Here is a 15,223-nt window from a genome sequence, read left to right as displayed (position 1 = left end):
AAAAAATACAAACATATGGAGGCTAAACAAAACACTACTTAATAGCCAAGAGATCACTGAAGAAATCAAAGAGGAAATCAAAAAATACCCAGAAACAGATGACAATGAAAACACGACGACCCAAAACCTATGGGATGCAGCAAAAGCAGTTCTAAGAGGGAAGTTTATAGCAATACAATCCTACCTTAAGAAACAAGAAACAAACAAACAAAAAAAGAAACAAGAAACATCTCAAATAAACAACCTAACCTTACACTTAAAGCAATTAGAGAAAGAAGAACAAAAAACCCACAAAGTTAGCAGAAGGAAAGAAATCATAAAGATCAAATTAGAAATAAATGAAAAAGAAATGAAGGAAATGATAGCAAAGATCAATAAAACTAACAGCTGGTTCTTTGAGAAGATAAACAAATTAGAAATGAAAAAGGAGAAGTAACAACTGACACTGCAGAAATACAAAGGATCATGAGAGATTACTACAAGCAACTATATGCCAATAAAATGGACAACCTGGAAGAAATGGACAAATTCTTAGAAATGCACAACCTTCCAAGGCTGAAGCAGGAAGAAATAGAAAATATGAACAGACCAATCACAAGCACTGAAATTGAAACTGTGATTACAAATCTTCCAACAAACAAAAGTCCAGGACCAGATGGCTTCACAGGTGAATTCTATCAAACATTTAGAGAAGAGCTAACACCTATCCTTCTCTGACTCTTCCAAAATACAGCAGAGGGAGGAACACTCCCAAACTCATTCTATGAGGCCAGCATCACCCTGATACCAAAACCAGACAAAGATGTCACAAAGAAAGAAAACTACAGGCCAATATCACTGATGAACATAGATGCAAAAATCCTCAACAAAATACTAGCAAACAGAATCCAACAGCACATTAAAAGGATCATACACCATGATCAAGTGGGGTTGATCCCAGAAATGCAAGGATTCTTCAGTATACGCAAATCAATCAATGTGATACACCATATTAACAAATTGAAGGAGAAAAACCATATGATCATCTCAATAGATGCAGAGAAAGCTTTCGACAAAATTCAACACCCATTTATGATAAAAGCCCTCCAGAAAGTAGCCATAGAGGGAACTTACCTCAACATAATAAAAGCCATATATGACAAACCCACAGCCAACATCATCCTCAATGGTGAAAAACTGACACCATTTCCACTAAGATCAGGAACAAGACAAGGTTGCCCACTCTCACCACTATTATTCAACATAGTTTTGGAAGTTTTAGCCACAGCGATCAGAGAAGCAAAAGAAATCAAAAGAATCCAAATTGGAAAAAAAGAAGTAAAGCTGTCACTGTTTGCAGATGACATGACACTATACATAAAGAATCCTAAAGATGCTACCAGAAAACTACTAGAGCTAGTCAATGAATTTGGTAAAGTAGCAGGATACAAAATTAATGCACAGAAATCTCTTGCATTCCTTTACACTAATGATGAAGAATCTGAAATTGAAATTAAGAAAACACTCCCATTTACCATTGCAACAAAAAGAATAAAATATCTAGGAATAAACCTCCCTAAGGAAACAAAAGAGCTGCATGCAGAAAATTAAAAGACACTGTTGAAAGAAATTAATGATGATACAAATAGATGGAGAAATATACCATGTTCTTGGATTGGAAGAATCAACATTGTGAAAATGACTATACTATCCAAAGCAATCTACAGATCCAACGCAATCCTTATCAAATTACCACTGGCATTTTTCACAGAACTAGAACAAAAAAATTCACAATTTGTATGGAAACAGAAAAGATCCCGAATAGCCAAAGCAATCTTGAGAAAGAAAAACGGAGCTGGAGGAATCAGGCTCCCGGACCTCAGACTATACTACAAAGCTATAGTAATCAAGGCAGTATGGCACTGGCACAAAAACAGAAATATTGATCAATGGAACAGGATAGAAAGCCCAAAGATAAACCCACGCACATATAGTCACCTTATCTTTGATAAAGGAGGCAAGAATATACAGTGGAGAAAAGACAGCCTCTTCAATAAGTGGTGCTGGGAAAACTGGACAGCTACATGTAAAAGAATGAAATTAGAACACTCCCTAATACCATACACAAAAATAGCCTCAAAATGGATTAAAGACCTAAATGTAAGGCCAGACACTCTCAAACTCTTAGAGGAAAACATAGGCAGAACACTCTATGACATAAATCACAGCAAGTTCCTTTTTGACCCACCTCCTAGAGAAATGGAAATAAAAACAAAAATAAACAAATGGGACCTAATGAAACTTAAAAGCTTTTGCACAGCAAAGGAAAACATAAACAAGACAAAAGGACAACACTCAGAATGGGAGAAAATATTTGCAAATGAAGCAACTGAAAAGGAGTAATCTCCAAGATTTACAAGCAGCTCATGCAGCTCAATATCAAAAAACCAAACAACCCAATCCAAAAATGGGCAGAAGACCAAATAGACATTTCTCCAAAGAAGATATACAGACTGCCAACAAACACATGAAAGAATGCTCAACATCATTTATCATTAGAGAAATGCAAATCAAAACTACAATGAGGTATCATCTCACACCAGTCAGAATGGCCATCATCAAAAAATCTACAAACAATAAATGCTGGAGAAGGTGTGGAGAAAAGGGAACCCTCTTGCACTGTTGGTGGGAATGTAAATTGATACAGCCATTATGGAGAACAGTATGGAGGTTCCTTAAAAAACTAAAAATAGAACTACCATATGACCCAGTAAACCCACTACTGGGCATATACCCTGAGAAAACCATAATTCAGAAAGAGTCATGTACCACAATGTTCGTTGCAGCTCCATTTACAATAGCCAGGACATGGAAGCAACCTAAGTGTGCATCGACAGATGAATGGATAAAGATGATGTGGCACATAGATACAATGGAATGTTACTCAGCCATAAAAAGAAACGAAATTAAGTTATTTGTAGTGATGTGGATGGACCTAGAGTCTGTCATACAGAGTGAAGTAAGTCAGAAAGAGGAAAACAAATACCGTATGCTAACACATATGTATGGAATCTAAAAAAAAAAAGAAAAAAATGGTCATGAAGAACCTAGGGGCAAGACGGGAATAAAGACGCAGACCTACTAGAGAATGGACTTGAGGATATGGGGAGGGGGAAGGGTAAGCTGGGACAAAGTGAGAGAGTGGCATGGACATATATACACTACCAGACGTAAAATAGATAGCTAGTGGGAAGCAGCCGCATAGCACACAGGTAGATCAGCTCGGTGCTTTGTGACCACCTAGAGGGGTGGGATAGGGAGGGTGGGATAGAGACGCAAGAGGGAGGAGATATGGGGATATATGTATATGTATAACTGATTCACTTTGTTATAAAGCAGAAACTGACACACCATTGTAAAGCAATTGTACTCCAATAAAGATGTTTAAAAAAAAAAGTAACTTAAAAGTGATGGATACAGAATCAACTAAGTTTTTTTTTGAAGTTATAATTCACATTTTTATTAATAATATTTACTCATTTTAACAATATTTCTAAGTTTCAAGCCATGTAATTTTTTGGTTTTGTGTTCAAATGTAGACTTTTCACTCTTATATCTTCAGAAATGAGTTTCATAAATCAGTTGTTAAAAATACTAGATTCATCTGCTCTGACAATATTCCCTGTTAGTTTAGTCAATTAAAGATTTAGCTTAACTTCTAAAACTAAAACATACTGCACCTTTCTTTGTGAAAGAAGTACTAGCCATTTTATTCAAGAGTACTAATGTCCAATTATAGATAATTTTATTACAAAATTGCCATTATTCAGAAACAAGACCAATAAGTCAAGATAATCATTAAGTCCTGCAACAGAAGTGTGAATTAATAAATGTAACTGAGAACCACTAAGTCAATGAGTAATGACCATATCATATAGTTTACTCAGTTGTTTTAAAAATCATTCAGCTGTACTTGTGACTGACAGAGGTCTATTTTTCATGATGTCACTGGCATGACATCAGGCCCAATAGACATACGTAATAACTTTGATTGAATGCATAATTATTTAATTATTATAAAGTTATTAAATACATAATAACTTTTACTGTGTCCATATGCGGAAAAGAGTTACCATGGCAGGCTGACACCGCTCTCCTTAGAAAGGATTGCTTACAAGGCTGGCCCTTAGCTGGCATCAGAACCTGGATTTGGGGAGCGTTTCTGCCATTCCCTAATTGATGAGAGCCGCTCACTGCACCTATAAACTGTCTGGGTAAACCACGTGGTTTGTGTTCAACACCTGCTTTCCTTCTGGGAGTCTGGAATTTTGGTACGTGCTATGCAGAGGCTTCCACGTGACCGACTTCCAGTTAAAAGTCTGAGGACTGAGTTTCTAACGAGATCCCCTGGAGACAACATTTCACACGTTGTCACAAGTCAACCATGGTGGAATTAAGCTCACGCTGAGTGACTCTACCAGGAGAGAACTCTAGGAAGCTCGCACCTGGTTTCCTCTGGACTTTGTCCCATGTGCCTTTTCCCTTTGCTCGTTTTGCTCTAATAAATCTTAGCCTCAGTATGACTACATACTTAGTATTATGAGTCTTTGTAGGAAATCACCAAACCCAGGGGTGGTCTTGGGGACCCTGACACAGTCCACTGTAGGTCCAAAGAAGAGGACCTGTGCCTTAAATCTCTTTATATTTCTTAGAATATATAACATACTCTTATACATAACAGATTATCATATTTTGTGATTTTATATATTATCCTCCTAATATATCCAAACCAGTCTAAAGATGTGTTGAATCTCTACTTCAGTGTGACTTAACAGTGGTGAACCGGTTAAATGGCAAAAATATATGTGATAATACACGTACAATTCAAACAACAAATGAAAAGTTTGGGGCAGGTTCAAGTAACAGAGTTGGATAGAAGATTGATTACATTGACCATTTACAGTCTGCAGCCCTCCAATTTGTTTTAATGATGTCTTGATAGTTCTCTGCCTGCAAATATCCTAAAGAATATCCTAAGCATTCTTCATTTGAATTTCTTTTTTTGTTAATTCACCCATCTTCGGAATTTAGCAAAATATAACATATTTCAGTTGTGTGTGACTGATAAAGAGGGCAGGTATTTTATCAAGCTTCTGTGTTATTTAACAACAGTTCTGTGATGTGTCAAATAAACAATCCATGCTTCCTTATACTTTATACAATTCCTTTAGAACCAATCCTACCTATTGGCCAATAGATCAAAAAGACTGCCACAGAAAACACTGATAGAAAAGAAACATTGAAATATGATCAAAGAAGGCCCAAGGGATGAAAGGAGTCAGTGAGTTGGAGAATATATCCAGGTTAAAGAAAGTTCCAGGCCACCCCTGATGTCAAAGTACTTTTCTGGTCTTGATCTTGAACTTGTTCAGAACATCTCTCTTGGGCCTTTTCTCTCATTATTTTGGGGATCAAAACATCTTTTTCGACATGTCTGAGACGCTGCTCTGTGGGGTCGAGCGCCATGTCTGCACGCAAAAGGCAGCAGCCGCGTGGCCGCCCCACAACTAAGTTTGATAATATGCATATCTCTCGAAGATTCACTTATCACCTAGTATATTAAAATACCGGAGAAGTTCTGCTTCAGGTAAACGTGTTTATTGCTGATGAACTCAGATTTCCCCCAAGTTTTTCATAATAAGAAAATACTTCCTTGAGGAATATTTAACTTTTGGCTCTACAACATAGTGGTAAATGTCACCACTATGTTACCATAGTGGTAAACTATCACTCCTATTTGTTACAATATTAATTAATAATTGTGTAATTAATATGTTTATTAACATCTACTAACCAGGCCCTGAGCTAGGTACTGGGAATTTAAAGCTAAAAGGCACCAGGTTTGGCCATTAGAATCACCCATGGGGCATTTTTTTAGAGTACACGTATCTGGACTTCATACCAGGCCTACTAGTCTATGAGAGCAGACCTGCCAAGATGTATTCTTTAACCTTTTACTAGGATTCTGGTAATGAACTGGGTTTGGAAACAACTGATCCATAACCTAGTTTTTCATATTAAGCCAACCTAGTTCTGTTCTATTTTGTAAATATCAACGAAGAAAACAAAGTTCAAAAGAGAAACTATCGAATAATCATAGAAAAAGAAAGGAAACTAAAGAGGATAGACGAGAAAGGAGATAGGACAGCACCACGGAGATGCAGTGCAGCTGAGCAGTGTGCTTGCGTGCTGCATACGTGTGTGCCTGTGCTTGACTGTGTGTGTGTGTGTGTGCACCTACACGTGATGAGATTGATGACATTGGCTGGAGAGGGAGCAGGAAAAGAGGTACACTCTAGGTCCTCCACGGGCTAAGAACAGATCTCTAGCCTTTATCAGAGTCATAACAAACACCTCCTATGCCTTAGCTAAAGACATTGAGGGCAGTGGAAGAGGAGGAAAACTGTATAGGAGGAGTAAGGTGATTATAAACTTGCGAACTGAATAGTTTAGGACAATGGACTTCAAACTTGTTCTGATGGCAGAGGAGTTAGGAATCATCTTGCTCTTTGAGGAATGATATGAAATACTGACGGGCTCAGAATATATACACACAATTTTTTCTAAGTCAGGTATTAACATTTCCTAGTGAAAGCAGGTGATAGGGTGCAAGGTAAATACAAAGGAAAGGACTTTTGAGAATGTTACTGTGCTTCCTAGAATACAACTCTATTAAAGGTGGGACCTTAAATACTGCACGGTCTCACTTAGACATGGAATCCATTTTTAAAACAGCTAAACTTAGAGAAACAGAGAGTAGAATGGTGGTTGCCAGGGGCTGGTGGGTGGGAAATGGGGAGCTATTGGTCAAATGTCACAAACTTCCAGTTATATGATGAATATGCTCTGGGGTTGTAATGTACAGTACGGCGATTACAGTTAACAATACTGTATTATATACATGAAACTTGCTAAGAGAGTAGATCTTAAATGTTCCCACCACAAAAAAGTAGTTTTGTGAACTGATGGATGTTATAACTAACCATGTTGGGGTAATCATTTTAAAATATATACATGTACCAAGTCATAATGCCATACACCTCAAACTTACACAAGTATTTCTCAGTAAAGCAAGAAAATGTGGTGGGTTCTTATTGGGTTTCAGCTTTTATATCTTGGGTGTTCCTTAAAGAGTTTGACTTTTAGGTGATATGCTTAACTACATCTCCGATTAAAACATTACTTTCTAGAATTGAGTCAGAGAAATTGTCCACCTTACTTCTGGAATTCTGTGGGGGAAAATGTGCCCATTGTCCGAACATTAGATGTTATGGGTCTAAGAGCACAACTTCAACAGTAGAGAGACACGGTAGATACAATACAGATGTTGGAATTTGTATTTGGGGGAAGAATACCTGGATATTTTAGGAAGAAAGAGTGGATCTTTTAGGAAGAAAGCCAGATCTTTATGACATTATGTACAACCTTCAAAATTCACTTATGAAGTTGTGAAATGAAAGTTAATTTAAAACTTAACCTCTATAGACATATAGTTTCAATAGAAAGAAGACATCACTATCAGAGCTACTCACACGGGTTCAGAGATGCTGCCCTACACTTCCTCGCAGACGAAAGGCCCGAAACATGGCTGCCATCTTGTGGTTCACAGTTAAGTAGGCTTTGGAAATACTCACAGTGGCTACTTTCTGCCAGAAGACAAAGACTTTCAGACAGCACTGGACCTGGGATAGGAGCAGAGGCTTAAAGTCTTGGATACTCATGGAATCCAGATGCTGCAAAAGTGTTAGTTTCTAAATGCTGAGAAATGGCAGAGAGTAAGTGAGGATCTATTGGGAGGATTCTCTGACATACAGTGATCTTGACTTGATTTCTTTGGAAGCCATTACCTAGAACAAATGTATAGCAGAGTGGATAGGGGCTGGGATCTAGGGTTGCAAGTCAATAAGAGGGTTGAAAGGGCTCCAGCCCTGTGTTCACTATGAGCCTTTCATCAGCAGACAGAAGAACACGACTTGAAGGACAGGTCTTGTTCTACTTCGAAGTTGAAGAAGAAACAAATTATAGCCAAGATTTATTAAGCAACCTTGGACTTCTTTGTAACCCAAAAAGCTCTCTCTGATTTTCTCTGTGGCTATCTTGGCCACACACCAAAAACAAGTTTGAGTGATGGAGCTCAGGGTCAAGATGCTGGAAAGATTTTAGCAGACGGGAAGCGTTTTCCAGTCTCTAGTAGCTCAGGGTAAGTTCATTCTTCAATCTTTGAATAAAATTTCCTACGACCCTACGAAGCCCAGTTTTGGATTGAAGGGTGAATGCCTTGATTTAACTTTTACTATGCAGGAGCATATCATAACGAAATTGCCTATAAGCAACTGGATACTTGCCCCTAGCGTTTAGCAGACACCAACCATGAAAGAAACAAATCCAGTAACTACATGAACGGGTGTCAAAAAAATATGTTTTAATTGTTATTGTTATTTGAGAGAGGAAGAGTGCTAAGTGAAAGGCATCAGAGAAGCTGTGGGGACATGAAAATTGTGGAGGAAACAAGAGGGGGCTTAGGAAGTATTAAAGTGAGCTTTGAATTAGGGTGCATTTCATGTTCCTAAAGAGATACAAATGAAGATCGAATTCTTTACTAATGCTTTGGCTTGGTCTAAATGTGGGACACATAATTTTGGAATTTGTGTCTAGGTTATAGAAGAGTTGTTGAGTCCCATCTACTTTGGGTGGGCGCTGGGTTAGGTAGATACTTCACATATATTACTCCATTTCCTTTTCAGAACAATTTTATGAAGCAGAGAGAGGTAACTTCCTCTAGTAAGTGGCATAATTAAAATTTCAAACTAGGCTGGACTGACTCTATAGCATCTGTTATTTCCACTACACCAGGAAATCATGAATCATTCTCTGCTGATGTATGTTTTTTATTATGTCTAACTAGGAGCAGACTTTCAGAAGCAGCTGACAGTAGTTATTCATTGTCAGAAGCAGCAGCTTAGTAAAAATGATTACCATGCATATTTGGTAAACATAATTATTCAGGTAAACAATACTAAAAACCTCATTCAGCAGGTCAATTCATTCACCTACTTTGGCTGCATTTTGCAGCCCACTCATCATGATTGGCCATCATGATAAACTACTTCTCAAAAGAATTAAATATTTCATAGGGCACACAGAAATATTTCTGGTCAACTCGTTTCCATTATTAAATTGTGCCTTTAAATTTTTTTCTTCCTTTTCCATGTTGTGTAATGAAGCAAAGAAACATTTTATATCAAGTACAGTTTTTTCAAGAGCTGGGTCAATTTCAAGGCTCCTTTTAAGGAAAAATTTAGTCCTTCCAAAAGGTACTCCCTTGGCCCACTTCCATGTGCAAGTGGCCTGGCCTACTGAAAGAAAATATATTTTGAGTTCTTAAGCTTTTACACCACAATATTAATTCTGCATCACCTACATCTAGTTGGTAAAGACTATGGATCTTTTTTCAGTTAATAATACAAAGAAATGACTCATGAATTGGCTTTCATTCTATCCTTGTGTAAAACTCACTTGAGATTAACTATTCATCTCTCAAGATTCTCTAAGCTTCATCCTCTAATAAGCGGCATTACCAGAAATCCACATGCCTGGACGCTATTCTCACAGCTCTCTGAAGCATTGTTGAATGATGCACGATGTCTGCACACATGTGGGTTCCTGTTCTAGATTCTCCACTTATTAAATATGTGACCTTCAGAAAATTACTTAATTTCCTTAAGTCCAGTTTCCTCACTGGTAAGATAATTTTGGAAATTCAATTCAATTCGGCAAATATATTTAGAATATCTGTTAGGCCCTATGCTTTGTGCTGGAGTCAGGTATAAAAAAATTCACTCATTATTGACCCAGTATTTATTCTGAGCACATAGTCTATGTCAGTCCCTGTCCTAAGGGCTAAGGATAAATCTTTGAACCAGGCTGGCAAATTTCCTGTCCTCATAGCTTATATTTTCATAAAATATTCAGAAAATAAGCAAGGAAATGAAGAACTAATTCAATATGAATTCAAGTAAGTGATAGGAACTACGAAGAAAATAAAGCAGAAGGATCAGGTGACTTTGTGGGAATATGGCTGCCTTAGAAACAATTGCCAGAAAAGATTCCATCTAGGAGGTGGACATTTGACAGAGATAAGAATGATAAGAAAAGATGATCAAGAAATCAGAGAGGAACAAAAGTATAATTTCAGTAAGTGCTAGGATTGAAGTATACAGCAGAAATTTCTTGGGAGGATGTGTTTAAGCAATGTAAAATTGCCTCAGATGAAGTTGTGCCCGAATAGATACTCACCAAATGTTAGCCATCTTTTCTCCCTTTAAGATTTAACATGGCATCCTTCTCCTTTAATCAGTGCAAGAGAAAACTACTCGAATCTTCATGATGACTCAGGATCGGAAAACACTTGTTCTAACTAGATGTCTAGGAGTGTATACCTTCTTTTTTGAGACAATAAAAATTATATAATGCCACAGACTTCCCTTTTCGCTTCTACTAGCTATGGTGCTTGGCTTCTGCCCCAAACCTCTATTTCCTGTTGTGTCTTTATTTGCAATTATCTGTATTGTTTTAATGTCATAAGCTATCTTGACCTTTTTTATATCTAGACAGGGAATAAATTCTTTTTAAACACAAAAAACATGTTCACATACTCCAGTTATTTTTGTGTCGGTATTTAGAAGAAGTGCTTGCTGTTTGAAGTAGAAAAACAGTCCTAGTATTGTTTTTTTCCACATAGGCCTCATTTCCAATATCTTGGATATGATAGAGGAAAGAAGTTCTTAGATAGATTTTCTTTTACCCACTCTGTTACTTTACCATCAGATATTTGGCAGTTTTTTCTTGACACATAATCTATAGTAAAACTTTATTATTATGCAATCTTATTGGAGTAGAAGGCAATGTATGCCATTAATAAACTGAAATACAGTCTATCTTTAAACACATGTTAACTTAGTGGTTAAGAACATGCACTTTGTACCTAGACACACTGAAGATTGAATACTGTTTCCTGCACTTACTGACTGTGACCTTGGTGTGTGTTTCAATCTGAGTCTCACCTGTACAATATGAGATATAATACCTACCTCATGGGATTCTATTGAGGCTGAGGATATTATATATGTCAAACAATGTTTATAAGAGTGCTTAGCAAAATATCCGGTAATAGCAAATATCCAAAATAGAAATTAGTATCCAGATTTCATATCAGTTTCATCACATTTTCTATGGAGAAAAATGAAGTCTTCCAAGATTAATAATTTTTGTCATGAATTATAGTATATCAACAACCGGAGTTCTCAGAATTCCTCTACCTCATCATAATTCAAGCACAAGCAATAGGATGGGTGCGAACAGAGTCTAACCATAAAAAATCCAATTATATCCATATAGCTAGATAGAGGCTGGGGGGCTAGTCATGGGAGAGAGACCAAGGGTTAGTGTTCAATGTGACGAAATGGGAAAATTCAACCAAAGATAAGCCTAGAAACACAAGAGACAGGCAGGATGTGAGTGTGGTAGTTAAAGCAATGGAACTAAGTCTAAGACTCAGATCATCTTAAATCTGCATGGGCACATGGGCACTCAGGGAAGTGGCAGCATTTGCTAGAGAGTGGGGCAGGTGGGTAGACTGGGATTGGCTTGATCCAATGGGCACAGGGAAGCTCTAGTAGAGAAAAATGGACCCAGGGAAAATAATACCAGTCACTGCAGGGATTCAGGCATGAAAGTAAGATTCCAGGCTGCAAATCAGAGGACCTAAGCAAGCCTTGATTTGGGGCTCATCCTGTAACCACTTATCTTTTCCCTCCAGAGAAAAAGACATGTTCCAGAATCTAGCACGAGGTTAAATGGCCTCAGCAGTAAAATTTCTCAATAAAGGGGTAGAAGCCCTGTAGCTTAACAAGCCAAACAAGATATAGAGACAAGTTTGAAAGCGCTGAGATTGGCTCTTGTATAAGGTTTTCATCCATTCAGGATTTTACACAGGTGGTATACACAGCAAGGTGAGGTTGATGAATTTTCTGATGCCTGTTATTTTCTTCTTGTAATTTCCTACTCACAGATTCAATTTCTATTTCTCTATTTTTAAAACTTGATGTATAAAGTCCTAGGGAGCCAGATTAGCACCAAAAAGCAAAGGTAACACCTCAGATGGCTGGAATAGCAAGAAGTCTCAATCTTCTTTCTATTTATATATGTGCAAAATAAATAAATAAAACTCTTAACCACCTGAAAGATTATCTTCTGCCTGAGGAATTTTGTGTCTATAATATGACACTGATAAAATTTCCAAGAGAAGTATGTTTACTGTACCTAGTGACTGGGCTAGAAAGGAATAGAAACCCTAGTCCTTTGGCGAAGATACAGCCATAGAGATGATGGATGTCTGGAACAGGAAGAAACCTCCATTAAACCAGTCATAGTTGACACCCTGTTCCAGCACATAATGTTTGACACTTACTCACAGGTTACTAAAATGATTATGTGCTCAAGAGTGAATCCATGCCAGCAAACCAAACTTTCACTGATGAAAAGAGAGCCTGTTATTTTAAACGGTGATTCAAAGAGATTCAGCTTTAAAGTTAGTATAGTTTATATTAATAAAAGCAAGGGAACTTTTAGCGCTGACACACAATAAATAGATTGATAGCCAACTTGTTTTGTTCTCTATGCTGTCAGCAGTGAAATCAAATTAGATTTAATAAAAGCTTATAGTATTGATGCAATGTGATTCAGACTAATCAAACTGATTCACTAATTTTAAAAAAAATGTTGTAATCCTCTTTCAAATAAGGTAAACGGGGATGCCAGGAAGGTTTGACATGTCAATCGAGCAATGAAAAATAAAAAATATTGTCATATTTCCTAAAGAAAAAATAATAATCAATTTTGCTTACATATTCTCTTGTAGCTGTATAAATTGGATTACAACTTTGACTGTAACTCAACTTGTAATCACTAGCAGAAACAACTGGAGACAGCGTATGAGACCCTGTCCCTCCTCCTGGGCAGAGGGGGGTTCAGCTTCCCATGGGCAGAGGTGGGAGTGGCAGCACTAGAGCTTCTTGAGTTTTTCTAGACAAGGATGGATTCTGAGTTTAGGAGCCAAGAGTCCAAGAAGATAGCAAGAGGTTCTGACAACAGGTCTGAGCACAGGGGGATGACAGGGAAGACGGCGTCTGCCATTTGCATGCTTCGTGTATGGGCCACTCTTCAACACTGCCCTCCTGGGCTCTTCTAACACATAGAAAACGAAGGAGAATTGAGGATAGGCTAGTATCCTATAAGAATGTCCAAATCTCCTGTATCTTTGACTCACACTTTCTCAATCAACACAAATCAATAAACACTTATTGCACTCCCAAGGACCTTAGAGTACAAAGGAGGTCAAAATGTGGTTTATGCTATGGAAGAATTTCTGGCTGGTAGAAAAGGGAGAAATATAAATGCAAAACAATACAGTGATACAACATGCTATGTGCTTTGTTGGAGGTCTATGTTTAGGACCAGAACCCTTGGGTGAGGTATATGGCTGTTCTGTGCCATTTCCACCAGTGAGAAACTTTAGAGCAATTTGGAAAGTGATAAGTTGTTCTCACACTTTTTTTTTTTTTTTTTTTTAGCATTTCTGTACCCTTTCTAGGGTTCCCAAGCCTAAAAAATCCTCATGGCCCCCAACTGCACTTTCTTTTAAAACTCTACCATAGTTTCCTTCACACTTAGAAGAGAACTTAAGTTCCTTTCTCTGGTTGATAAAGTCTATAAGATCTAGCCCCAACTTCCTCTCCAAGCTCATCTCACTGATTCACTAGATTTCAGACACTCTGGTCCTCGAGCACAGTCCCTCTCAAACTTTAATGAGCATACAAATCACCTGAGGTCTTGCTAAAAATGTAGACTTTTGCTCATGAAGATTTTTATTCAGTCAGTCTGGAGAAGGGGACGAAATTCTTGCATCTGTAATAAGCTCCAAGGTGATGCAGATGGTGTTGGTCCTGGGACCACACTTTAAGAAGCAAGGTGCCAGCTCATTCCTGACACCGACAGGCTACGGTGTACCACTACGAGTAGCAATGCAATTCGCCAAGCTCATTCTCCCCTTGGAAACACGGTGCTTGTTGCTCCTTCTGCCAGGAACTTGCTTCCCCCATATCTTTGTTTGTCTAGCACCTTTTGTCACGTAGGTATCTGCTCAAATGTCAGCTCAGGAGAAAGGTCTTTTTTAATAACCCTATCTAAAGTGGCCCATCCAATCACTGATCTGTAACAATCAATGCTTTTTCCTATTTTATTTTCTTAATTACACTGGCACCCTCTGAATTTTCTTTACTTATCTGTTCATTTCCTTGTAAGTTCCATGAAACAGTGGCATGGCCTGTACTGTTCAGCACAGTATCTCAGCACATAAAACAACACCTGATCCACAGGGCTGGCTTTATGGGTACATAACCTGTGCAGTTGCACTTGGCCTTCTACTTAGTTTAACGCTCTGCTGTCACCATCTAGACAATAATAATTTTATCTTTCAACTTGTGCTTTTTAACTAAAGGGTAATGGGACAATGAGGCATGTTTGTGAGCAGAGGAAATGCACTCAACATATATGTCTTCTTTTCTTTGCTGCCCCATTCTCACATCATGTTTGTGATGCCTCATGAGCACAAAATTCTGATGGACCCACGTACATGGGCATTCAACAAGACTCAAAGTGATTACAAGGTGAGTTTCTTACCTACTTACTTACAAGGTAAATGGGGCGTTGACAGCCCCACGTGGCCATGCTTTCTATCTAAGCCAGAACTTGCTTCAAAAATACAAAGAGCAATGGTGTTCTAAGAAACATGAATGGTCAAGGAAATTTATTAGAATAAACTTATTACTCTATTTGGTTCTTCCTTACTCAGTACAAAAGGAGACAGTGCTAGTAGAATGTGCACATATTAAAAAGTGAAATAAAAACAGTTGAGTGCGTTTTGTGCAGTAGCTCTACTGTTATATCACAAACTACCTATATGCATGTATGAGCTAAGAAATATGAATTAGTATGAAATACTAATTTTAGCAAATCTGGATATGGATTAAATGTTCTTACACTTTCATTTAAAACTGGCATTGCACAACATAAAGATGAATTGTAAAATTCATGCTAATAATTTAAAATTTTAATTTTTTCTTAA

The sequence above is a fragment of the Eschrichtius robustus genome, chromosome 8 (genome assembly GCF_028021215.1).
Source record: "Eschrichtius robustus isolate mEscRob2 chromosome 8, mEscRob2.pri, whole genome shotgun sequence".
NCBI classification, from domain to species: Eukaryota; Metazoa; Chordata; class Mammalia; order Artiodactyla; family Eschrichtiidae; genus Eschrichtius; species Eschrichtius robustus.
The sequence above is the reverse complement of the archived record's forward strand: the minus strand, read 5'-3'. Positions refer to the sequence as shown.